At 38.1% G+C, this 24,914-nt stretch overlaps 1 protein-coding gene and 1 long non-coding RNA gene across 8 annotated transcripts in view; one reads left to right on the top strand and one right to left on the bottom strand.

Moving 5' to 3' along the window:
* Positions 1 to 1,248: 1,248 nt before the first annotated feature.
* LOC139826508 (uncharacterized) lies at positions 1,249 to 3,532 on the bottom strand. The gene is made up of 3 exons (XR_011736614.1): positions 3,297 to 3,532; positions 2,744 to 2,983; positions 1,249 to 1,776 (listed from the first exon to the last, which is right to left on the bottom strand). It is a non-coding gene; the product is annotated as an uncharacterized lncRNA (long non-coding RNA).
* Positions 3,233 to 24,914, top strand: part of NIPBL (NIPBL cohesin loading factor) — a 161,781-nt gene continuing 140,099 nt past the window's right edge. The window contains exons 1-3 of one of the 7 annotated variants that reach the window (XM_065860130.2): positions 3,233 to 3,340; positions 4,919 to 5,070; positions 12,954 to 13,062. The gene's annotated coding sequence lies outside the window, so the exon portion shown is untranslated. Of the gene's footprint in view, positions 3,341 to 4,918; positions 5,071 to 12,953; positions 13,063 to 13,901; positions 14,456 to 19,425; positions 19,453 to 24,914 lie in introns of those variants that run through there. The other 6 variants (XM_071802483.1, XM_065860131.2, XM_071802485.1 and 3 more) reach the window with 6 other exon arrangements.

The raw sequence follows: 24,914 nt of genomic DNA, 5'->3' as shown, positions 1-24,914 counted from the left end.
CTTCTGAATTTCAGCCTGTATTTAGAGATTTCTCCTCTACTTAGCTGATTTGCTTGGATGCAAGATTCTCTTTCTGGCCCCAAACCCAAGCTTTCCAAACTAACTTTATTATTCAATGCTCCTGTATACCATGCATTATATTTTAACAGTTGTAGCTGCATCTTGGATAACTCAGAACCTTTCAGAAGTACCAGGCCTTGAGAACAAGTACTCAGATAACATGTAGAAGATCAAAGGAAGAAGCAGGAAAGATACTAGGGAACAACAGCTGTGGAGTAAGCTGCCCATATGTCTAAAAGTGCTTAAGTGAAGAGGATTTTTGCCTGTCTATTTTAAAGAAACTGAAGTTCCACATGTGAAACTTTGAATTGCTACCACTTATTTTCCATATGTATCGTTACTTTCCCACAGCTCTGTAACATCCAGTTGCCTAATGTTTATGACATATTTTTTGTTATAAGTACCTGTCTTTCTAAATATATTAATAGTTCCAGCTTCTGTTGCTGTCTTTATACACGGAGGTACCTGTACGATACGTAGTTCCACACACTGCTCTCTCTGATACAGTTAAAGCCTTCTACAGAATCGTTTATGCTGTATGGAATGATAGATTGCAATGTGCTGAATTAAGCCAATCTTTTCGAGTTAGGCAAAAGATTATAACTGAAGACGTTTAGCATGTCAAATTTCTAGAATCTATCTTCCTCCAAAGTGCCCTACTACGTTTTGCACATCAGTATTATCACCATACATATTTACTCATTAATCACTCTCCTGATAAAGCTCGTCCTTCTTTACAATCTTATCATAGGCTGCACTTGCTAGGAAACAGGCAAGGAGTTTGTCTAAAAGTACTTGTAATTCCCCGTTTACATCTAAGAGGCACTGCACGAGTGGGAATGCATTGGTTTTGGAGCCCTCAGGAGGGGAACCTGCGGTCCTGCGGAGAGGAGCCAGAGCTGCTCCTCTGCTACCATCTAGCGGGACGCTCCGGGAAGTGGCCGCGGGCCGGTGCTCCTGCGCGTAAATCAACGGGCAACAAAACTGGCGAGACGGTTTCAGGAAAATGAAACAACTGAACCTAAGTTGCTCAAATCCCGAAACAAGGACAAGAGGACACTGGTAGAAAAGGTTGTCTTTGGGGTAAAAATTCAAAGAAAAGAGGAAAAGGCCCTCACATTTCTATTCCTTTTTGCAACTTTAAACAGTAACTGTAACAAAGCGGTAAAGGAAAAAATGGGTTCCAAGACAAATTTTTTATCAAATAGGGCTACACTGATATTTTCAGGGACATTATAGCAACATGGTAAGCATTCAGAAAATTTTACTAGGACTGAGGTACTTTAGTGTACATGCTTCCTAACTAGATTTCAACTGTTGAAGCGTGTCAGTTCTCTCATCAAATGTCAGTACAGAGTTTAGAGTTCTTTTTAATGGCTGCTTATGGCTGTTCTGACAGACTGAACCCAGAGCAGAAAAGCAGAAACAAAAGTTTTATATTATCTCCTTGTTTACTTCTGAAGGAAGAAAAACAAGATGTGGATTTCAACACACACTAAAAACAAACAAAAAACAAAACAAAAACAAACAAACAAAAAACAACCAAGAACCAAAGTAGCCATCTGCGATGCAATAGGTTGTAGTGTGAGGGTAAGGAGGTCCTTTCTGGAGTCTAACTGGAGAGGGCATCAGGAGGTCAATAGAATCAACCATCACTTCAAAAGTTCTCAGGGCTCCAAGCACTTCCTCATATGAAAAGGAAAGCTCTGCATTTGACTGAAGAGAAGCAAATTAAATTCACTGAGCGAATATATACCTTAGTTCACACTTTTCTTTTGAAGCTTGCAAAAGTTCTCTAAGCAGAAACACACATTTCTCACATTTTTATTAAATAAAATTTTGCAATCAATTGTTGTTATTTTGCAAAATGGTTCCCTTCTCTTTTTATTTTTAAGGGTTGGGGTTGCACCATGTGTCCTTTCTAGATTAGAAAACTACGCTTAATGTTGAAATATAAACCACATGCGCAAAACACTTTTCAGTGCCTAGTTTGTTATAGGAAATATGAAACCAATATTCGTGAATTGTCAGACACCAGCAGAAGTAACTCACTTCTCTTGGCCATAAGCCATCTAGGAGCTGCAATTTATACATCCATTCATAGAAGCAGCTCCTGGATAAAGCTCTTCTGCACTAGCACAGTGGACATGAACTTCTTGCAGAAGTTCTTCAACTAGAACTTTTTCCACGTGTTTCCAGCTATTAACACATGCCTAGTAACCTTAATAGCTTGGACTAAGAGCAACAATTTTCCTTTGCATTTACTTTAAGCTATAGGCCTTCCTTTTTTCCTAAATTATGTAACTGGTTCTTCCTGTTCAGTATGGTTCAGAACATTATCCTGTGGGGATTAGAGAATAAAAAACGAATGGAAAGAAAAAGAGTGGTCCAAAGAAGGAAGGTTCATCTAGAAAAGATGTGAAAGATGGAAAATACTGAAAGAAAAACATACAATCGCAGCCATTAAGGTCAGGGGAAACTCCAAAGACATCCAGTGTGATGTGAACCTGGGAGACAATCCAAGGAAGCAAAATGGGCTTTCTGATGTTCAATACAGCCAAGCAACTCAGGAGACTCAGAACTGAGAAGAAGTGGACAGGTTTTTTACACTCTTTTATTTATGAGATTGGAATTGTGAAGGACCATATATGAAAATCCATACCATCTTACCATAGGCACTTACATACTTAAATTGAGAAATGCAGTTCAGGACCCCAGGTCTTGGGTCAGGACACCTCTATGCCTCCAGTTATTGCTCAAGGGGAAAAAAAAAAAAAATAAATATTTCTGAGCATTTCTTCTTGCCAAGAAGTGAACATGTTGGATGACTTTACCTGATGGTATTGAATATGAGGTAGTTCTTACAGCTCCGACCTCTCTGTGGTGTTTAAGTGTGGCAGAGCTTGAGGAAGGATCCAAACCTCTGAAACAAACAAACAAACAAACAAACAAACAACAACAAAAAAATCAACCAACAAACAAAAAAACATAAACCTTCTACAGTCCGTGGTTGGGATTTGGTAGAAAAGGAGTTAAAAGTTGAGCGTCCGCACGAAGCAACCCAGTGGACTGTTCCATTACCCGGGGAGGGGGAAGTTACTTACACATTGTTAATTAGTCGCTATAAAATTAATGACAAAAAATTTAAAAGGAGAGCTATAAGAAGACTTTATAAAGCACGAGGAGGAGATCTACGAGTTAAAAGAGGTGAACCTGAGGTGGAATCCTGTGGGTACCTCTCTACTTTCTCCTGCGTGGGCAAGTTCCACTCAGCAGCCGGGTCGGTGTCGCAGGCGGGTCCGAGGCAGGAGGCGAGTCTGCGCCATGCTAGCGTGTTTGGGGCTGGTGGGGTGGTTTGGAGCTTTTAGATGCACTTTGATTTCTCCTTCCAGCATCCCCAGAGCTTCCCTCCTGACTGGCGGAGTGGCTGCTCATAACAGGCCTTGTTTACCTGACCGGGACTGGAAGAAGAAGGGGAGGGCCCGAGTGCGGTGCTGGGAGTGACAAAGGCGCGGGAAGCGGCCAGTGCTGGGCAGCCTGGGGTGCCGCTCAGTCAGGATTCCAGCGGCTTGCTTTAGCGCAAACCACAATATTATTTGACATATTGAGCCAAAAACTGTTAAGCAGAAGAGCTGTAATAAACAGGCTTGGCTAACGAGAGTCCTGAGCATAAATGCAAGTAACTCTGCCGGGTTTCACGGGAGGTGTTTGAGAACTTGGGGGCTGAGGGGCTGAGGTGCACCGCAGGCAGCTCTTGGAACATGCGTGGGCATGGAGGGCTTCTCCAGACACCTGATTACACCCGTTTTGGAGTATCTTGGTTATACCGATTGTGTTCTTCAGGATCGATTTAAAACGTCAGTGTATTAAAAAAAAAACAAAAAAAAACAAAAAAAACCGTTTTGCTATTAACAGATTATACTGTGGCATCTTTGATTTAGATGCCCATAATAATTTCTCAAGAAAGTGAGGAACTGGATTCTTTGATATACATATAGACAGAAGGAAACCAAAGGCGCTTAAAATGTTAATGAAATAGGTGGTTTAAGAGCAGTTATTAGTGATAAACAAGGCTCTCCATCGTACTAAAAATATTTCTTCAGAATCATAACTGTGTGCAGTGCTTCCCCAGCAACTACAAAATGCCAAGCCCACTTCCTCTGAGAAACTCTCAAACTTAAAAGCAAACCAAAACCACACAGAATAAACTAATTAGGAGCATAAAATGAGATTAATAGGAGGGGTATCATCTTTGGGAAGCCAAATTAATGTTTTAACATGGTATTTTGTATGATTAATAAAAATATTTATTGTCTGCCCAATTACTCCTCAGTACCAACTGAACAGTATAAGCAGTAATACTATGCTAACAGTGTATATGGAGAATATACATACTCCAGAGAAAGACTGATCTACATTATAACTTTAATGGTGGTCCCTCTGGGGCACGAGTGAAACAGCACCAGGAAGTTGGCTTTAATCATTGTTCTGCGCTGTTTGTCGATAAATAAGGACTAAAGTGCACTAAGCTAGCAATCCAGAACCTTTATTGAGGTCTACATTAAGACATACCCTAAAATAGCATTTAATTAAGAAAAAGTTGCAGTGTGTTTTTGCAATCAAAGGGAAGTGTGTATGCTGGAGGAAACCTATTAGATTAATGGTACCATCACTTTTCGTTTGGTGCATACACAGTTCTAAGAACTTGTCCTTTATATTTCTGCAGATGAAAAGAAAACATACTCCTAAGGGCAAAAATTAACTACAGAGCTACCTAAACATGTAGTTGTATTCCTATAGCCAGATTATTGCAGTTCTATAACTTCCCTGAAATTACATGTGAAATTTTCTATTCCAGGCATTTTGGCATCAGTCTATAGCATTTTGAATGAAGTTTTGGGCAACTGGACAGATTATATCTCTTACACTTGAAGGACACACAACATAAAGAAGTTTCATATAGACATCTCTGAACTGCTTTTAGAAGAGGGCAAAGCTGGTACAGGCCTGGTAAGAAATATCTTCATTTAAATATACACATTTGTTTTTATTGTTGGGAGGGAAGATTATTAAAGGAGTGAGAAAGAGAAAAAACATGTAAATAACTGCTAAGGGTAGTCAGTTTGATAGATCTTGAATGTTCAACACTTAAACAGTTTGTACTAACTTGGTAACACTGTAAAGGTTATCGGAATGCTATGTAACACAATGGCCATAGTAATGAAACAAAGTCTCACAGACAGGCTATAAGATAATGTATGTGATACTCTTTCCTCTGTAGGCCATGTTAAATATTTTGTAAATCATCAACAATGTAGGAATACTAAGCATTTTTCTCACTTTTCAACCTCTAGCTGGTATTATTGAGAAGGTATAGAAGATAAAGGGATCATAAGAATATAATGACAAACTGTAAATAAAAACTGATGCTTTCCATTCAAAATCCAAATGGACTAGAAAAAGCTGCATTTCTTGTATTAATCTAGTTTAAAAACCAAAACCAACACCCCAAACTTATATTAGTACTTGTTTATATGACAAATTTTTAATGAAACTGCATTCTTAAGGAAAATTTGGGGGGATGGTAACATTAAAATCTATAGCCTGTATGTCTCTAATTAACATGCCCCTGGGCTGGACAGTCAACTTCTGTACTGGAGATTACCAGGCAACATCCAAGTTTTCATAGTATAAGCTATGTGCTAAATTATCCACAATCGTAAACATAGCACAGCATTTACATCTTGAATAAAGTAAATGAAACATTTGCACTCTGAATGAAGTTTCTGAAAGTAGGCTTGAAAAAATTGGAAAGATGTCAAGTGTATGCATATAAAAAAATTATTGTGAAACGATATTTTCATGCAAGTATTTAAAGCATGGTTCTCACAGTCTCTTTACCAACAAATTATCCCTTATTTAACTAACTTTTAAAATGCAAACATTATTTAAACACAAATACCTTTTCTATAGTATTAAAATGGCATACCCACCAAAGCAAGTTTTACATTCAGCATCTACTCAAAGACATAGTACATTTCTTTTTTTTGCCTCCGTGACCATTTGACTAGTCTGTAAATGTGTTTACCAGAAAAAAATAAAAACAGTAAGATTGTTGCTTATAGAGAGATCCCCTCTTAAGCCAGTGGATTCTTTAAGAAAAACAGGTGGAGATTCATATTTTGGATTATTTTTGAATGAAGAAGAGTCAAAATAGGAAAAGAATGAAAGTAAGGGCTTTTATATGCTGCCTCGATCTTTGGGAGCAAGTAAGAAGGAAAAAATCCAAAATATGAAGGAAAATACTGTCTAACATCAGAGAAAAGACAAACATTGCCCGAGGAAGTGCAGGAGAAGCAAACACTGTGACTAGAAGAGAGTCATCACTAGTGTAGCCTGGACTAAGCACAAGACTGACTTAATTCTGGAAATGAGGGGAAACAGGCATGGAACCATGGAAGATATGGCAGTAAGTTGAAGAAAAAATGTCGTGAAAGAAATTATAAAAAATATTTTATGACACGTGTATATTTTCCTGTCAGAAAAATTCATCTTTTGAATGCTGCCAGGTTATTGTAATTTATGGATCTATTTAGAAGGCAACTTTATTTAAAATTCGAAATGTATTCTTACCTGCTTTGACTTGAATAGCTAATGCATTGTCTCTGTCAGAAAAAAAAATATGATGGCATCAGATGTTTTGATGAACTCCATTTAGAAAGATTGCGCATACGTTCTTGTCCTCTGAAAACATGGGAAAGTGAAGTCTCAAGTGCTTTTTGGTTGACAGTCATCTTGAGTCTCTCTTGTTCCATTTTTCTTATGAGCTATATTCCCAGTGATTGCTCAGGCCTGTGTATGGGTTTCTGTGTCTTCATCTGTTTTTATGACATTTTATATCTTTTTTCTCACACATGCCTATCCTCAAATATCCAAGAAAACATGTGCCAGCCACATGTGTCTTTGTTTTGGGTGGTGACATGTACCCATGTTCTCATGGAGGCTGTCCTTTTTCCAGAAAATTTAAGTACTTCTTACAGTGATTTTAAAGAGCACTGTCTGTGACAGCTAGCTGCAATATGTTTTATCTAACAGCAATATTATGGATAACAGGCCATGTCAATGAATTGAACCCTGCATGGAAAACATACTAGCAAAAGCACAAAAGAGTCACATTGTCTTTCATATGAGTACTTGCACTCAATTGCAACTTTCAGTGAGAACATGGTAGAGAATGTTAGCAAGTCTACAAAATGTTCAATAGTAACTCAAAACTATAAATCACCATAAATTAACAATACTGTGCACAGTAGTGTTCTTTCATTACACTCAGGATTTGTAAATAATTTCTACTTATCTATAAATTTTAAGAAAACTGCTCATGCTTATTCTGTTGTTTCTCCAAATACATACCTCTTAAGCGAAGATTTTCTATGCTCTTCTCTTCAAAGATGAATTATGTTTAGAGAACCTGAGGGAAATCATGTAGGTACTTAAAAACAGTAGGAGGACAAATGCAGTAATTTAACCATCAAAAACTAGAATTTATATACATCATAATACAGAAAAAGACATTTTTCATAAATAGATTGTTTTTATTTTTAAGTTATGGCTCTTTGAGAATTCCATGCTTACTATTCCTAAAAGTTATATTCTTATTTTGGCCTTTTTGTTTTCTATTGCAACCAAGTTGCACCACTGAGGCAGACACATTTATTTGTATTTAATTGCATTGTAAAGCCTAGGCAGCTTCTTCAAGTCAACAATTCAATTTTCTGGACCAGTTACTGTCCCTGTAAAAAGTTTAAAAAAAAAAAAAAATTTAAAAGGCTTTGTGCTTCAGAATGCATAGCTTTGCAAGGCTATGAGAAATTAGATCTGTGACAAGTTAATAGTGCTTTCTGTCTCACTAATGGAGCACCCCCACTTCTTCTGAAGTCCTGACAAACTAGATGGACTGGTGTTTGTCCTGATGGCCACACTGAGAAGCGAATTGCCAGCATGTGTCCAGGTACAAAATGGAATAATCTCTTTTTTTTTAAAAAAAAAAAAAAAGTTGTGAGAGGATTCAGAAAATGTCCAATGATGTTTTATTTATCCTTAATCCTTTTCCATTCTTATCTTAGTAAATTGCACTTCAAAAGTTATTTTCACTACGAACTTATGTTAATAGTGATAACTTAATGGAGTGCAAAAGTTACTTGTGTTTATTTCATTTTATTGCACAATATGTGTTTTGTGTTCCTGTTCTCACTGTAACATCCTTTCATAAGGGCCATGGGATGTCTAAAAGAAAAAGAGACATCTGTTATAGGTTAGAGGGCTGTTTTAACCACTGTGTAGGACTTTCTGTAATGTCTTCATGTGAACAAACAGCTAACTTGACAGCCAAATTCCAATCAGTTTTCTTTTGTCAGGTTTCTGGATAAAAAATTAGGTGATTAATTGCTTCAGTAAAGGATTGGCAATATAAATGTGATTTATCTCTGGGTGGGGGACCACAGTTCCCTCTTACCTTCCTTTTGGCTAATCACTCCAAGGAGACTGCTTTAGATCTGTCTATAAAATGCAATGAAAATGAAACCAACACAAAGCATTCATGGATTTTGGAAATAATTTGTATAAAAATTGTGTATTAAAGTGTTCAAACAGACCTTGGCACAGGCTAAAAGCACGCCAGCTAGCACTTTCCCAAACAATTCCTGGGCTGGGTTTGGGAGTTTGTGTGAGTCAGGAACCATTCCCAATGGGCAGTAGATGCATATGAGTATCCTGTTTTGAAGAATAAAAGGGTTTAATAATACAGGCATGAAACATTATGTGGCTGCTAGCTTCAATGCCAGAGAACAGTCCCAGCCACATTTAACCTACTAGTTTATATGATGCTATTGAATCTTCTTCTGGCTGAGGTGGTTAACTCTTCAGTATGTGAAGAACGGAGAAGTTCTGCTTGCTTTCAAAGACGCAGTTTTTAAAAGCTGAAGCCCGAGAAGCTTTTCTAACATACATGACTTAGATCTCTGTCGTACATCTTCTTTTTACTGGCAAGTTCATTAAAAACACAGTGGCAAGGCATTTTAAGCATGATGTGAGGTGCTCAGATTTCTTTAATCCGTACAAATACGGCTTTCAGTTTGCACTGAATACAACAGTCCTTAAGGCCAATTTTTAACTTTTGTCTTTTGCCAGAAGATGAATGTCCACAGTGACTTGCTGGCCCATGAAGCTGTACTGATTTACCTTTACACCTCAAAAAGTTAAAAACAACAAAACATTGCCCAAGTGTTCTTATCTCTCAAAATAATCTATAGTGGCCCTCACAGCTCTTGTATGAAATTGCACAGGATTTCTTATGTAATTAACATACAATTCTATATCTCTTATAAATTCTGTATCTATTGTAAAACATGCCAGTAAATGGTTTTCCCAGGGCCTATCCAAAACAAGACATTTGAGAGCATAGAGTTATATAAGGCTCAAATTAGGAAAAAAACCCCAACAAACACACAAAAACAACAACAACCAACCAACCAAAAAAAAACCCAAACCAAGCAAATTTTAAAATACAAACCACAAATAACAAACAACTCCCGAAAAAACTCCAGGGTGGTGGGGGGGGGTGGTGTAGCAGGAATGGTACCTGCTTCCCCTCTGAAGTTCACCAATTGTGAATTCACAGAAAACAGCCTACTGAGCATGTTTAGCCAGATTTCAGATCTCTTTAAATGACAACGTATAGCTGATAATTTATCTTCCCTACAAAAACAACTGCTATTCAGTCTATTCTTACAGCCCTAATATAACAATACTGGGACAGTCTTCTCTGGCAATCTATCACTGACTCCTTTTTCTGTTATATAATGTATTTTATTGTTAGATGTTTTATTGTCTAAATCAGATGTTTTACATTACCGATATTTTAACATTATTCAGAATCTCTAGTGCCTTGCATAATAAAGAACTCACTGTAACATTCAAATGAAAGTACTAAAGCTTTGCCTTCTGTCATTTTTCCTCCAAAGAGATCTGGTTTATACACATTTTAAAAGATGTATCTGCTATAGAATTTATATCGTGTCTTCATATAAACAGAAGCACATTCTTAACATGGTACAGATACTGGAAGTTTGTCACTTAGAAAAAATGAAATAGTATTATTTAGTTTCATATTAAATTCTTGTTGATAAATTATGCTGAAAAATAGAAGGGGAAAAAATATTACCTTTGTATGGCTTACCAGAAAAAAAAAAAAATCTGTAGTCACCATCAAGTTGTAATCTTAGTCCTCAATTTGCAGGCTTCCTTGGTTTTTATTTTACCTGTACCACTGAAGGCCTCATCTGATATTTCAGTTGCTTACTTCTCACAATGAATATTCCCCAGTGAATTAATTACATGGTGCTACTATTTGCTCCTGTGAACAAAAGTCAATGCAAAGAACATAACTTTATATTACTTGTCATATGGCATTCATTATTACATTATTTCTACTCACTGTCGTAATCCAGCCTTAACACCAGATTCTAAGTAATTTGAATACTTAAATTTCAGATGATAGCTAATGATTGCATTACTGGATTGCATTCAGATAATGAGCTCCCAAAATGTTATAGGAAAGTTCTTTTCAATTATGAAAAAATACAAAAAATAGACAATCACATTATTTTTTAAAAATTTTTTGCTGACACATCGCATTTATTTAAAAAAATCTGCCCAGAAATACATACTGCCTATAGATTACTAAAATGTAAATATAAAAACATTTGTGCATCCCATTAACAACTTAAAACATCAGGTACCCTGTAGGTTATACTAGCCCTTAAAGACACAAAAAAGGAAATGTACAATACACTTTTCATTAATTCTAGGTTAAAAAAATCAAATGACACCAAGCAACCTCTAACAAGACATTGGTGCCAGGTCTGTTTTTACTGTAATATTACATGCTGTCTATAATTTATGAAGCTAAATAACAGCATGTAGCTGTCACAGAAGTTAACATCAGAATGAGGGGGGCAGAGAGGTCTCTTTACTATTCTCAACAGTGTACACATAACTACTATCTTTGCATCTAGAAAGCTTATCTCAGTACACAGTTGTAAACAGTAGCACAGGAGGTACCTACACGTTAACATATATTTTGTGAAAATTGCTGGGAAATATATTTTTAAAACAGTACTGTCTGCATGAAGATCTTTCATTCCTTTTAAAGCTTCATTAAAATACTCTTTGAAGAACAAGAAACAGGTCTCAGAATAACCGACTGTGCAAATAACTTAGATTTATGGGAGCCCAGTCATTTGTTTAGGGCAAAAGACACATTCTCCCTTGACATAAAAGGGTGGAGGATTAGGTTCTAAAGCTTTACCCTGAAATTTGCAGTTCATTTTCAGGACAATATCGGTGTGATTTATCAGGGGAATTCAGAACGGTTTGCTCTCCTCCGCGCTGCCACCAGCTTTGTTCAGCGCAGTACACACGCCTTGTTGCCACCGTCATGGTTATGTGACTGCATAGCTCCGCCCATACAGATTAGGGCTATCTCCACCCCATGACTAAGGCCTGGAACCTTATATAAGGTTTAAAGTATCCTGGTATGTTTTCAGATAATATACTAAAATACTTGACATATCCCTTTTTCAGACCATTTCAGACATAATGAGATGAACCCCATGGATACCGAAGTATTTTTTAGGAACATAGTGAAACTGCATTCTGCAATAAATTGCGAGTGGACCTTTGAAGACAAAAGGAGTAAACAGAACCACTTGGCTGAATGCAATTGAATAATTTGGTCTTTCCTTTTTAAAAGTGGATTGCAGTAATATCTAATGGAATTAAAAATGTTTAATTTCCCTTAAGGAAAAAAAAAATTGCTCATCTGTGTTACAGCAACACCTTCCAAAACAACTAATGGCTTAAATTAGTTGTTTTATTTTAGTTGTTTATATCCTAGTACTCAAGCAAAATAGCTGTTTCTACAAATTCATTTACTTGAACAGGATTTTAAAAGCATAAGACAGTCCAGTGACATTCTCACAGGGAAATTCTGACTGAAACAGTAGTCAAATAGGTGTTTGTATTGGCTAAACCATATTTGGCATTTGAAAATGAAAATTTCAGTATAAACATTTTAATTACATACTAAGTCACCAATTAAGAAAATAAAATGTTATATAAATGAATTACTAAAACCACAGAAAGACTCCATCAACATGAATTGGTAACAGTCAGTTAGAAATAGATTTCTTGGCCAGCTTTGTCATTTTAGAATTGCATTTTCATGTGAATTCTTAGGTGTATATATCCACATACATATAGGCGGGTGAACTCCAAATGTGTAGTTCATTAAACTTTAGTTTTTTACCAAGAACAGATAAATATTTTCACTCTTGAGTTACAGAGCTACACTGTCTTAAATTAAGCACAAAGACTTATGAACACACTTGATGAACTACACCAATTCTTTCCCTTTATTTCAAATGGATAACATGAAATTGTAAATGCGTAAACAATTATAGGATTGTGACTTTTTATATCAACTTGGAATGAAGGTATACAATGCATTTTTTTCAGAGCCTGGTTCACTCTTGTCTCCATTCAACTTACATAGATCCTAATATGTCCAGTACTGAATTACCGTATTCTCCAGTGCCATCTTCATTTCTGTACTTTCAAACAAAAGCATATACACTTGCAAAACAAACTTTGAATAATCCAACATTTCAAATTTAATAGTTGTTTAAGCTTGAGAGAGGCACTTAAATCTGTGTTAGAGCATTATTCAGGAAATCCTAAGACTTGGAAATATTAAAGTGCACTGGTGTAAGATATTAATCCTTTGTGCAAATAATATCCATCCAGAGCTGAAAAGGTGTCTTTACATGCCACAGGGTATTTACAGCTGTGTCCAACTTGCGGCTGAATCCTGAAGTCCACAGACAAGCAAGGCTTCCGCGAAAAATCAAAGGATGTCGGTTCAAGTACTGACGGCAAAACGACGTGAGTACAAAAAGGCATAGTTAACTCATTGGATATAAATGCTTCTTCGCTATTATCCTGTACTATGATTATTCGCAATTGTACCTGTACGGAGGAACATCAGAAAATCTTTCAGACTAGGGCACTCTCTCCAAACACTCCTTCACAACCCACAATTAAAATATTCCCAGTAAATCTGGTGGCAGTAGGGAGCATCAGCCTCCAACAAACGACCCTTCACCTGAACATCACCATTTTCCCCAGTGTTCGTCCAAAAAGGTTGTTTTCAAAAGCCGCTCCAGTTCGGTACATCCACCTGGAAATCCCTCGCCCCAGCAACGCATTCAGCATCGGGTGTTTCAGTTCCTGCCACACTGCCTCTTTACACCTCGGACACGGACGTGAGCGGCAACAGTAACTCCAGCGAGTGTCCCAGGGCTGACACGTCTCACCGCCGGCACGGAGGGTGACGGCCGCCGTTGTGGGTTCATTTTAAGGCGCCTTTTTTAGGTCTGCCTCCTGCGACGCGGCATTTTGCAGTCCTCCCCACCAAAACCCCAGACTTGTGTTTTTTTCAGCGCTCACTTCTTCAAAAATCGCTGGCTGCCTTCCTCTTGGCGCAGGCCTAAGCGTAAACTCCGCTCTCGTTCCGCACACCAGAAGGTGAAAAAAAGAAACCCGGGCGGCGGCCGGAGGGGTGGGAAGGGCAGAGGCAGCCACGCCGCGGCGAGGCGAAGGGAGCCGCTCCAGCTGCGGCGGCTCCGAGAAGCGCAGTGGCGGCAGCGGAAGCGGTGCTAGTGAAGCGAGGGAGCGAGCGGGCGAGTAGGAGGCAGTGGAGGGAAGGGGGAGGCTGTTGGTGTTTGGCGCCGGTGGAGGGAGTCATTCCTGCAGCTGCACTTCCGGTCGGCATTTTGTTCTTAGAGGGAGCGAGAGAGACACACACGGGATCCTTCCCCCTCCTCCTCTCTCCCCTACCCCCCCCGCCCGGTACCGACTCACCCTGCCCAGGCTGCCCCCTCCCCCGCCCTCCCGCACACGGAGGGAGCGGCGGCGGCCCCCTGGCAGCGCTGCTTCCCCAGCCACCTCCTTGCTTCCCCGCGGCTCGGAGTGTCTCTCGGAACCGGTTCGGCGCGGCCCAGCCCCGGTTGATGTTGTGAAGCAGGATCAGGGGGAAGGGATTTATCTCGGCCGCTCACCCCCCGGCTCTACATGTTCGCTGCACTGAGGAGGAGACGGAAGAGGAGCCAGCCCCCCTCCCGGCCCGGATTATTGTTGTTATATTATCTCCCCTCCTCCTCCTGCTCCGCGGCGGCGGCGGCGGCCCAGCGGCGGCGGCTCCTCTGAGGAGGGAGGGGGGCGGATTTCTCTCCCCCTCTCTCGGATTCTCGTTGGATTCAGACGCCGATTTGCTCAGGTAATCCCCCCTCCTTGTCTCCCCTTCCCCTCCCTGCCCTCTCCAGCAGCGGGCCGGGCCTCCCAGCCCAGGCGGCCCAGAACTGCCGGGAGCAGAGGGGATTAGCTGTTATCCGGGGTAGAGGGGAATAAGTGGCAACCGGAGGTGTTTATTCGCAGCCCCCCTTCCTGCTCACTCGGGTTTGGTGGAGGAGATTGGTTCCTCCCGGGCTGCTGGAAGGCCCAGGCCCGGTGGAGAGCGCAGGCCCGCCGGCCAGCGCCTTTACTCCAGCTCGGGGATTAGAAAGGCGAAGCGGCTTCTCAGTGACAGGCCTCAATCCGGAGAGGAGCAGGAGGAGGAGGAAACAATACAATTAGCTGCAAATGTGCACTGATCCTTTGCCATATTTACAACTTCACCGAGGCAAGGAAGGAAGGTCCCAGCGCAGACAGCTTTCTGAAGTGGGGAAGGAGTAAGTGGAGGAATAAGGGGAGACAATGTAAATACCCAGAAACAAAAATATTGCTGTTGCCTTCTTTTAACCAGCTGTGTTCTGAACATTCAGAAGTTCGAATGCATACGGATTTTATAGTGTACAGAGGCTTAATCTCTAAATAATATAACGATTTATTAGTGTGTTAATCACTTAGTATATTTATAGCATAAAACTAGTGATTGTGGGTTGATTGATACAACACAGACACCTGCAGACCCAGGAAATACAGATAGGCAAATATATTGTATCAGGTGCTCCACACGATCTCAGTGTCTATGTGCGGTGTGTGTTACAGGAATATATACTAAATTCAGAAGAAACACTATTTTATGCTTCTAACAAATAGAAAACGCGAGAGGGATTGTGTGTATAGTGCTGTGTTTATGACGTTTAAGGGACCAAGGTGAAGATGAGTTCTTACCCAAAGTACTTGAAAATCAAATGAAATTTAATAAAGTCAAAAGTGAGGAATGCTTAAAAAGTGTCATCCTTTCTTGTCAGGCCATATCACTTTGAGATCCTGAGGTTGTTATTGGCTGTTCATGTCCATGATGTTTGAATATGTAATTAGATGTCATTTTAACAGGTCAAATGTGTTTTGTAAATGGTGCTTGATTAAGTGTCAGGTCTTTATATGTAAATGGTAGCTAATTTGCAGTGAAGTAAAGCTCGGATTTATGTGTGGCAGAGTTGTGAGTGTTACCAAAAATTGAGGCAAGATTTAAAGCACACACCTTGTGAACTAGTAAAAGTACTGCTACAGAAATTACATAATTTAGGCAAATTTTAAGATACAAAGTTTCATCTTTGGTAAAGAAAGGAAATTTGTAAATGGCAAACAAGTATCCGCATTACATAATTTTTCCATTTTTCAGCAGGTTTTTAGTTGTTCAGTTAGATATGTTGTAATAATAAATGGTTAATGTATCCAATAGAGTAACTTTCTCGTGTATTGTGTTAGAGTTTTGTTATAAAATTGTGCTATCATGCCTCCTAGTGCCCTGATGCGTGTTTAAAAGGGTGAAGTTAATATAGCTGTCACGTAGAAGGCGTGTTTTTGATGCTGTAAATCCGTGTAGTAGTCAGTAGCATGTCCGTGATTTGTATTGGTCAGGGAGCAGTTTGAATTTTAAAAAGCCTCAAGATCCTGCTGAGCCCCAATCCCGGCCTCCCTCCCTCCCACTAATCTCCCATTCCTGTCTTTGTGCTGCCTGGTCCTGTTAGACACTGTTTGCAACAGGGCCTCAGGCCTACGTGCGTGGAGAGGAACCATTTACACTGTCGAAAAAGCAGCTTTTTATTTTTAAACTTTGTGAATTGCAGAAGGAGCCACTAGTTGTCTCTAACTGTCCCTATCTCAGTGTGCAGCAGCAGAATTGCAGTGTTTGTTGTGTTTTCTTTTGGTCTGTAGCATGCATACAGGCCCAGTGTAACTCTACTTCACAGGAAAGAAAGGGCTGTGCAGAACTAGTTGTAGCTCTTGGGTAGTTTTCATCATCAGGAAGCGACATGAGCTCTAGCAATTCTTTTGTCGTCTGTTTTCAAACAGGTCTCATTTTAACAGAAATGGGTTTGTTAAGCTAACAATAATAGGCTTCTCTGACTTATTTTTCATTTAAGGAGTTTTGCTTTAAATATAGCAGATATGAATGGGAAATAAGCTACTGTAGTTATGTAGCTCCTGTCAAGTTTATCTTGCCAGGGTTGTGTTTATGACGCTTTTTCTTTTTAAGTCAGAAAGCATGCAGGTTTTTGGTATGGAAAATAGATGTCTTTGTAGAGTGAAATTTTAGATGCTATTTGTGATTTGTAATGAATTTTTTGTTTTGTTCTTCAGAGCCATCTGTGTTTAATCATTAGTTTCTTTATCACAGTTTATGTAGTTGTAAATTTCTTTATTTCAGAAAAATAAATTTAGGGGACAGAGATATTTAACCTGGAAGTGTTTATAAGATGGCTTATTTTTGGTTTAGGTTGGATTTTTTTTGTTTGTTTGTTTTTGTTTTTATTTTTTGATCATGTTTAAGTGTCTGTGTGAAGCAAGACTATGTAATTTTTTTCCTAATGTTGGGAGTTTATATATTGGTCCACTGTTTATCACAACAGCTAGCTGCTTAAGGAGTATGTAGTTATTTTATCAGTGTTACAGAAATACAAAATTAATTATTCTCAAGACGTTAGTTGTAATAATTATTTCAGCTGAAAGAGAAAAATACTTTATTGTTATCTTCATATTTTACTTTTGACTATCTTGTTTGTTTCCTGTATACAAGTTGTTTTTTTTTTTTCCCCTCTCAACTCCTTAAACATTTTACTTGAAGGTATTCCATCAAAAATCTTTCTCTGAGGCCTTTTGCTGTCTTTTAAAGCTGTTTTTATATTTAAAAAAATAAAGACATAGGAACAGGCAAACCAGTAAAATGTGTGTGTATATATATATATTTACTTTTGAAATGTTTAAATTTTGATTTAGAAGAAGCAGAAGGATCAGAGAAGCAAAATTGCATTACTAAAACCATTTGCAGATACCTATTCTACAGAAGTGTACAGGTACCCCTGTGAAACCTTCTTGCATGTTAGAAACTTTGTTAATGTTCATATGACTTTTGAAGAAACAGGGCAATAGGTAGTTAATTTGCTTGGGATAGAACCAAGTTTTTTTGTTGTTGTGTTTGTATGGTGGTTAAGGTAATGAAGCCTTAGGCCTAACTACTTCATGCATATATTCCTATGCAACATAAGTAACTATATTTTGAAGGATACTAGATGAAAAAGTGAAACTTTGAATTGATTTGAGACAGGGATTGATATAAAAAGTTTTCTATTGCAATTTTCTTTGTGTTCCGTGGCAGGTGTGATACTTTTATGTCTATATTATATTACAAAGTGTTCAAGTCATTATATTTGATTTGTATTAACGTTTGCCTTGTGAATATTGCACAAGAAGTGTAAAGTTAGTGAATAATTGCTGTAATTAGAAAAAATAGACTATTCTGAATATCTAGACCTAGGGAAGAAATTAAATATTGAAATTCAGAAATTTATGCTTTCTAGAAAATATTCTAGAGGAGTGTATAATATTCATGAATGTGTGGACATTTGACAACAATTACGGGCATACTTAATTGGAAAAACATGAATAGTAATAGATTTAGAAATTGATTTCTGGTATGTATGAGGTGAGTCATCCAGTGTTAGGGTAGCTATTTAGTGTCACAAAATACATCACTAGAAATATTTAACATTTGAAAAGTTTGCCATGTCAATATGATACCGCTTATTTTCAATCTTGCTTTCCGTATGAATTTAGTAGAAGCAGTACAGGTTAGGTTAGCTTCTGATTTTGAATCAGGAGTAATGGACACTACTTTGCACAGAGATACCTACAAGGAAACACTTGAAATTGGTAATACCTGTGTATTATTGCAATAATGATCCTTTTTAAAGGAAGTCCTCTTGAAATGACAATTGTTAAAGGCTTGCATGCTAAACGTGTTTAATATCAATAATCTGTATTTGTGTTTTTATTTTCTTAGTGTTACCAGCATACTTCTTAGTAGGTGATCCTGACCCCCAGAGTATGTATGAGAGAAATGCTTTATATTGACAACTGCTGCACCCCAGCAGTTGTGTTTGAGGAGATTGTGCAGGACCTGTGATTTGTGTCTGACTTCCTGTCCCTACTGTGCACTATGGAAAAATCTCACTAGCAAAAGGGAATCGAGAAAGGATTTTAGCCCAAATGTATGTAGAAATTAAAAGGAATTCCAGTCAAATTGAACATGGTTGTTGATACTGTACTTGAAAGTGACTACTTGGTTTATGCAAATAACTTTGAAAAAAAAAACCCTAACACTGAAGACCATTTTTTCATGTTAGAAAAAATTCTAGAAAAGTTTATTTTTATGGCCTCTAGTATTTGTATCTGTTGTTTTTAAATGGTTTTACAATCAGAGATCTCAAAATTCTTTATATAAGTAGATATGTATTTTTTCATTTTCATTTTCACATTATTACTGTGGTTCGATTTGAAGTGCTTTGTTTTTTGTACCAGTGTGTATGTGTAGATGTGCAATGCATTTTAGAGAAATAGTGTTAAAAAACGCTAGGCTGTAAAGCAAGGGACTCGGATAAAGAAAAAGCAGACTAAGATTACAGAAACAAACATAATGAACCCCTCTTCTCCATATGCTGGGCCTTTAACTACATTATTGTTGTCCCCCTTACCATAGCAGCCCAAATTCAATGCCTCATACAGTGCATGGGAAATGCCAGCTGACTGGTATACTGTTATAACCTAGTTTATATATTTGTTTTTCTTTGCCATTCAGTGTGCAGCCTGCTGCCTTATTACCTGCTGTAATCATCCAAATCTTTTGTGAATGCTGAAGCGTTTTTATCTGTTAATTTGTAGGAATGATCTCAAATATCTGCATTTCACAAACATAAGAGAGTTGTTTTTGCACATCTGTAAAATATTATTTCCATTTTACAGAGGGAAGACTGAAACAGAGTCAAAATAGTAAGTTTTGAAAGTGTTTATAAATCTTGTTTAATTTGAGATCCTTTATTCTTCAGAATTTTTGAATTACTTTACAGCACTTAGTAAGCTCATAACATTGTTTTCTTTGAGTTTATTTTTGGTTGAGAACCCTGGATTTCAGCATATCAGGCTCATTGTTTCTCATGCTGGATCCCTAAGACGTACAGAATGGTGTTTTTGCTGATGGCCTTAAACTTCTATTAAGTTTCAACAGCCTTGATCATGCCAACAGCTGGAAAATAATAGATTTCTTGTCCTGAAAAATTAAAAATAATTACCCACCATACTGTGAAGAACCCCAAATCGGTTAAAGTTTATCAGAAAGAACAGGGACCACGAGTAGATAATAACCCAAATCCCACAAATAATTAGATGATTTGCCTGCAATATTGGAGATATTCAAAATGTTACTCTGTTAACTTTCAACTGGAACTAGCAACTCTGGAGGGTATCCTCACCATTGGTTATTGGCTGTTAGGGACAGAACTCTATCTATTAAACTGGTAATTGTTGCAGCCTGATGTAAACTGGTTGAACGGAAACCTCTGCAGCTTAGTGGTCAGACCATTTCATTGCAATGTCAGGCAACTGTCCAGCTGCTCTACAGCTCTGTTAGGAAAGCAAGACTTTTCTGAGATGCAGCAAGTGTATTCCTAGCCAGAACACTGCTTTTGGGATGTAGGAAGTCCTGGTCCAAATGCCTACTCAGTGTCAGGCAGAGAAGTTCTTGAGTTTTTTTTCCCCCCATATGGCTTTTTATGTCATATGCTCTGGGTGTGGTCCAGAGGTTGCGAGTATATTGTAGAACAGGTAGAATAAGTAGTGTTCAGTCTTTTTTTCCTTTTTATTTCTTTAGTTGTGATGGGAGTTCTCTGTGAAAATGAGTTGTTAGTTTGTTGTTGTTGTTGTTTTGTTGTGGGTTTTTTTAGATTTGATTTTTATAAATTGCAGTTCCCAGCAAAAGATCTGTTGGATGGAAAACTGTTTTTAATCAATTGGATTTATTAACTATGTTTTATTCAAAATGATTAGTAAAAAAAGTGTAATAATTCATAGAAGACATCTCCTTTTAATAATTTGTTTCATGACATAAAATGTCATGTGGCATATATGAGGCAGAAATCCTGTGAGTAACAAAAACCAGTGTGTGATAATTTAATGATTGACTATCATAATACACAAGAGACTGAATTGTAGGTGTATGCAACCATAATTGTGACAATTCTTACTACTATGTTGCATGGTTTTATAGTACTAACCTGTTTTTTTCTCTCTTTTGTTTTTGTTTTTAATATTGTGTAATTCATCAGGCTTCTTGACTGTAAACCTGTGTCTGTGATAGTGCAACCCCTATCTCTCATCTTTGATCTAAGAATCTCTCCTGTATATTGCCTGGGTATTCAGAACGAGGTTACAAATACTTCTTGTCTGAAATTTTATTTTCAAGTCTTAGGTTTTAATAGAGACCTTCTGTGCATGTTATTTTCCATTCAGATATATTGCTTTCTGTTTTTTCTTCAGCTATATTTTCTGGATATTAAGGGTGGGAGGGAAAATTTCAAGAGACCTCATCAGATGCTACATACAGCAGCTACCTTAGCACCTGTAGAAAAAGTGATCTGGAATCTTCTTTTTGTAGTCTAAAAACTGGGAAAGTTTCAGTGAGACTCTTAATAATGATGGGAGCTCATGTGGAGTGCTTTGTGCCAATGTAAAATCAGTTTACCTTATTTTTTAAAAGAAAATTTATTATTGTTTTCCTGAAAGAAAAGTTAAAAATCTGCCTGATGATTAAGTTGTTAAATTTCTAGTTCAGACTAAGGAGATACGATTGGTTTTTTTTCTACCTGGATGCTAGGTTTTCTTTTCTTTTCTTTTCTTTTTTTTTTTCTCTTTCTCCCCCCCCCCCCCCCCCCCCCCCTCTATTTTAAATAATGAGAAATGGATTTTTCTTCTACTAGCATGCTCAGTGGTGATTGGTTCTTCCTGGCAGTTTCCTTAAAAACTCATGTTGAGACATAACCTGTAACACAGAAAAATGTCAGTGTATCCTATTTAAATTTGGCAGTTACAAGAAGTCGAAACATTGCATAACAGAGTTACTAGTTGACTTGAAGAATGCACATTGCTCCCTGCTTGTTTTGTACAGGTAGGGTTGGTAGTGACTCCTCTTTAGTTTCCTGACACTGTTTAAAGGTACTGATTTTACTTCTGACTTTACTGAACTTCAGTCATTTGGGCTGAAATTTTCTATGCTGGGTGACTGCCCTTTGACTGACTTTTTTAATAAAACTTAAAACCCAGATAGTTCACTGGCTTGTAAAGGTCATGCTAGAGGAAAAAGAAAAAAACTAATTACCTTTTATTCAAGTAATTTGAACACTCCCATTCTTTGGGAAAGGAATTTAAAATTTGAGGGTCAGGTGACTTTTTGCATTAGGGATGTGTGTTTTGTTGCCGTCTGAAAACCTGTCCAAAAATTGAGGAAGTTATTAGTGTCTGAAAAACTAGCTGACTTCTCTGATTGTAGGCATTAATGTTGAAAAATTTTGTATGCATTATAGGACTTTCTTAACTACAGTTCTAAGCAGTGAGATGTGGTACAGATTTGTCGTGGTTGAGACAGACAAACAACATAAACCAAATTCTTCCAGGATGAAAGTACTAGATGCCATTTATTACCACAAGTGCATTTTTATACAGTTTTACCCATTCATGTGTCTCTTCACTATGGGTTACGAGTTACAGCAGTAACATCTCATTGGCTATTTTTGCTGTCATCAGTGTTACTCTTTTACTCCCTTCTCTCTCACGGGCACATCCTTAACATCTCCGGATACTCCTTTACTCCCATCTTTCTCACAGGTAGGCCTTAATATCTTCAAGGCTAATTTCTGTTCCCTTGCCCTCCATCAGGGAATCCAAGGACCCACCGTAGTCCCACAATTCCCCCTTTTTGTATTTGTGCTAAAAAAATTGCCTTCATTGTCTGCTGCAGGGCCCTTTGCAGCAGAGAAATCATGCATGGCAACATTAGTAACACAACCACAGCAATCATCAAGACAATCAGTCCCGTTTTCACTACTGATAACAGCAACCCTGAAAGCCCCCAGCCACTAAACAATTTATTTAACGAATCCCATCAAGATCTTCAAACCCATGTCCTTGAGCTAATAACAAAAAGTCTGTTGTGGCTCTGTTTGGTAGTGTAGCATGTACATGTAACAAAAGTCCACTTAAAGCCTTAGAAGTTCTGTTAGTTTACTTAGCTAACCAGCATCCTAATTTTTCTAAAGTATTTAAAGTTTTAGCTGTGCCAACATCAGGTACAAGAGATTCTAAAACCCTTAATCCCGAGCCCCAAAAATCTGTATTGTTACATTTTGACTCATTTACATGCAAAAAGTGTTTTTCCCATCTTGCTGTTCCGTGATCTATTATCATAGATACATTGAGCGTTAAGAGAGTTAATCATCCCAAAATACATGGTCCTCCAACAGCATTAGAAGGAATTCCTGGCCAGGCTGTATCTCCACCGATCAAGAATACACCATACAGGAGGTTTTAGGGTCACTGTCCCACATTATCAACGATACCCCTTGGATTCTTCTGTGAGGCATTACGTCGTTGAGTTTCATTTCTATAGTCACCAAGGGTAGCATTAACATTTTGCAGTTTTATCCATTTATGTTCTTGTATATTGTTCTGACACTTTTCACAAACCAGCTGGATACAAGCATCCATGGGCATAGGTGCCAGCAATTCCAATTCCTGACTTTCAATATCTGCTTCCGGGAGGCAATTAATCCAAAGTGCCATGTTGGTATTATTACAGTTCATTGCAATACCCTTGCACCGACCACTATTTTGAAACAGTTGTATGATGCTGCTGTAGTCATTAAGGGGGATACCAACCAAGCGTGTGTGGAACGGGTTTTCATGAGATGCCATAGCTAGGCATATGGAGTCCTGGTCAATCATGTTGGCTAAAGTAATCCACATGTTAGTCTTTGTCTGTGCAGGCATCCAAAACGCAGCAGCTGCAGCAGTCATCGTCAGGAAGATAACACAGGTTTCACATTTCATGCCGGCAACCATTGCGGCCCTTGATCTGTAAAGACACAAGCATAGCCTCTCCCCCATGTTATCCATTTATGTGGCCTTTTCCATTGACCATTAGCTAGTGATTTGACCATAACTAATGTAAATTCTTTCTGATTTAGCGTGGTTTTGGGTCATACTTGCAAAGTGTTTCATCACACGGCAAATTTGGGCTGCACCACTTAGATAAAAGTGATTCATTACATACAGTGCTTTTGACAATTGGTTTTGTGGTGTTTCCCCTACTTCTCCTTCTTTTTGTTTTTGGAAAAAAAAAAAAACAACAAAACAGTTCAGCATCAAATACACGTGTTGGACCTTGACTACGTACTCAGAATCACAAATCAAATGTAGAGGTTCCTCCTTAAAAAGCTCTAAGTAATGTAAAGCTGCGCCAAGTTCTGATAATTGGATTGAACTTTCAGTAATTTTTACAGAATGATACCAGTTGTTATCTTCACACCAGATCAGTACAGCTTTGAGACTTCCTAGAACCATCAACAAAAACTGTGCAAGTATGTAGGATCAGACCAGATACAAGTATGGTCTGTGACCTGATGTTAAAGACTTTCACCATTGGTGAAATTTAAATTTGATTTTTATTTTTTTTTTTAATTTGCAATCTATGTCCTTGTAAATTGCACTAGCTGATTTTTTTTTTTTTTTTTAACAGCACAGCTTTTGGCATGCCTAAATGTAAATTGCTGCAGCATTCTCTACTGCTAATTTTGACACTAGTGCGTCCTTAGGTTCTAAGTTTTCAACCTGCTTATTGATGGCCTCTTGAAGATGACCAATAAATTGCATATAATTCTCATTGGGACCTTGATTAATAGTTGTAAATTATTTGGCTGCTTTGTCAGTTTCAGGCACCTTTATCATAGCTTGATATGCAAGGTCCGTTGGCTGCCTCAGGATTCCAGAAACTAATAGCGGCTGTAATTGTGGTGTGTCAATTAGTGTCTGTTCCAAGAGTTGGGGGATACCCGCCTCTTTCAACAAATCCCCGTCATTCTGTCCTAAATGGTCTATAGTTGTTACAGTGCATAGGTCTAATTTTGCTTGAGTCTTTCACGGTTTTTACCTGATCTCGGGGCAACACGTGCACATACTCCTTTTACTTTTAACTTTTCAAGAAAATGCTGCTAATCCTCATCCAAGTCATCAGATAATGGGGACTTGAACAGTGCTGGAGAATCATTAGTAGCAGGGGGGTCAAAACAATGCACTTTTCTTTTTTTTTTTTTTTTTTCAAATCTACTCCAAGGAAGCCACCCCCTCCACTGTCTCTGCCTGTTCCCATTGCTCTTTTAAACTTCTCAAAGTCTCTAGCAACAAGT

The sequence above is a fragment of the Patagioenas fasciata genome, chromosome Z, assembly GCF_037038585.1.
Source record: "Patagioenas fasciata isolate bPatFas1 chromosome Z, bPatFas1.hap1, whole genome shotgun sequence".
Classification (NCBI taxonomy): domain Eukaryota; kingdom Metazoa; phylum Chordata; class Aves; order Columbiformes; family Columbidae; genus Patagioenas; species Patagioenas fasciata.
The sequence above is the reverse complement of the archived record's forward strand: the minus strand, read 5'-3'. Positions and strand labels throughout refer to the sequence as shown.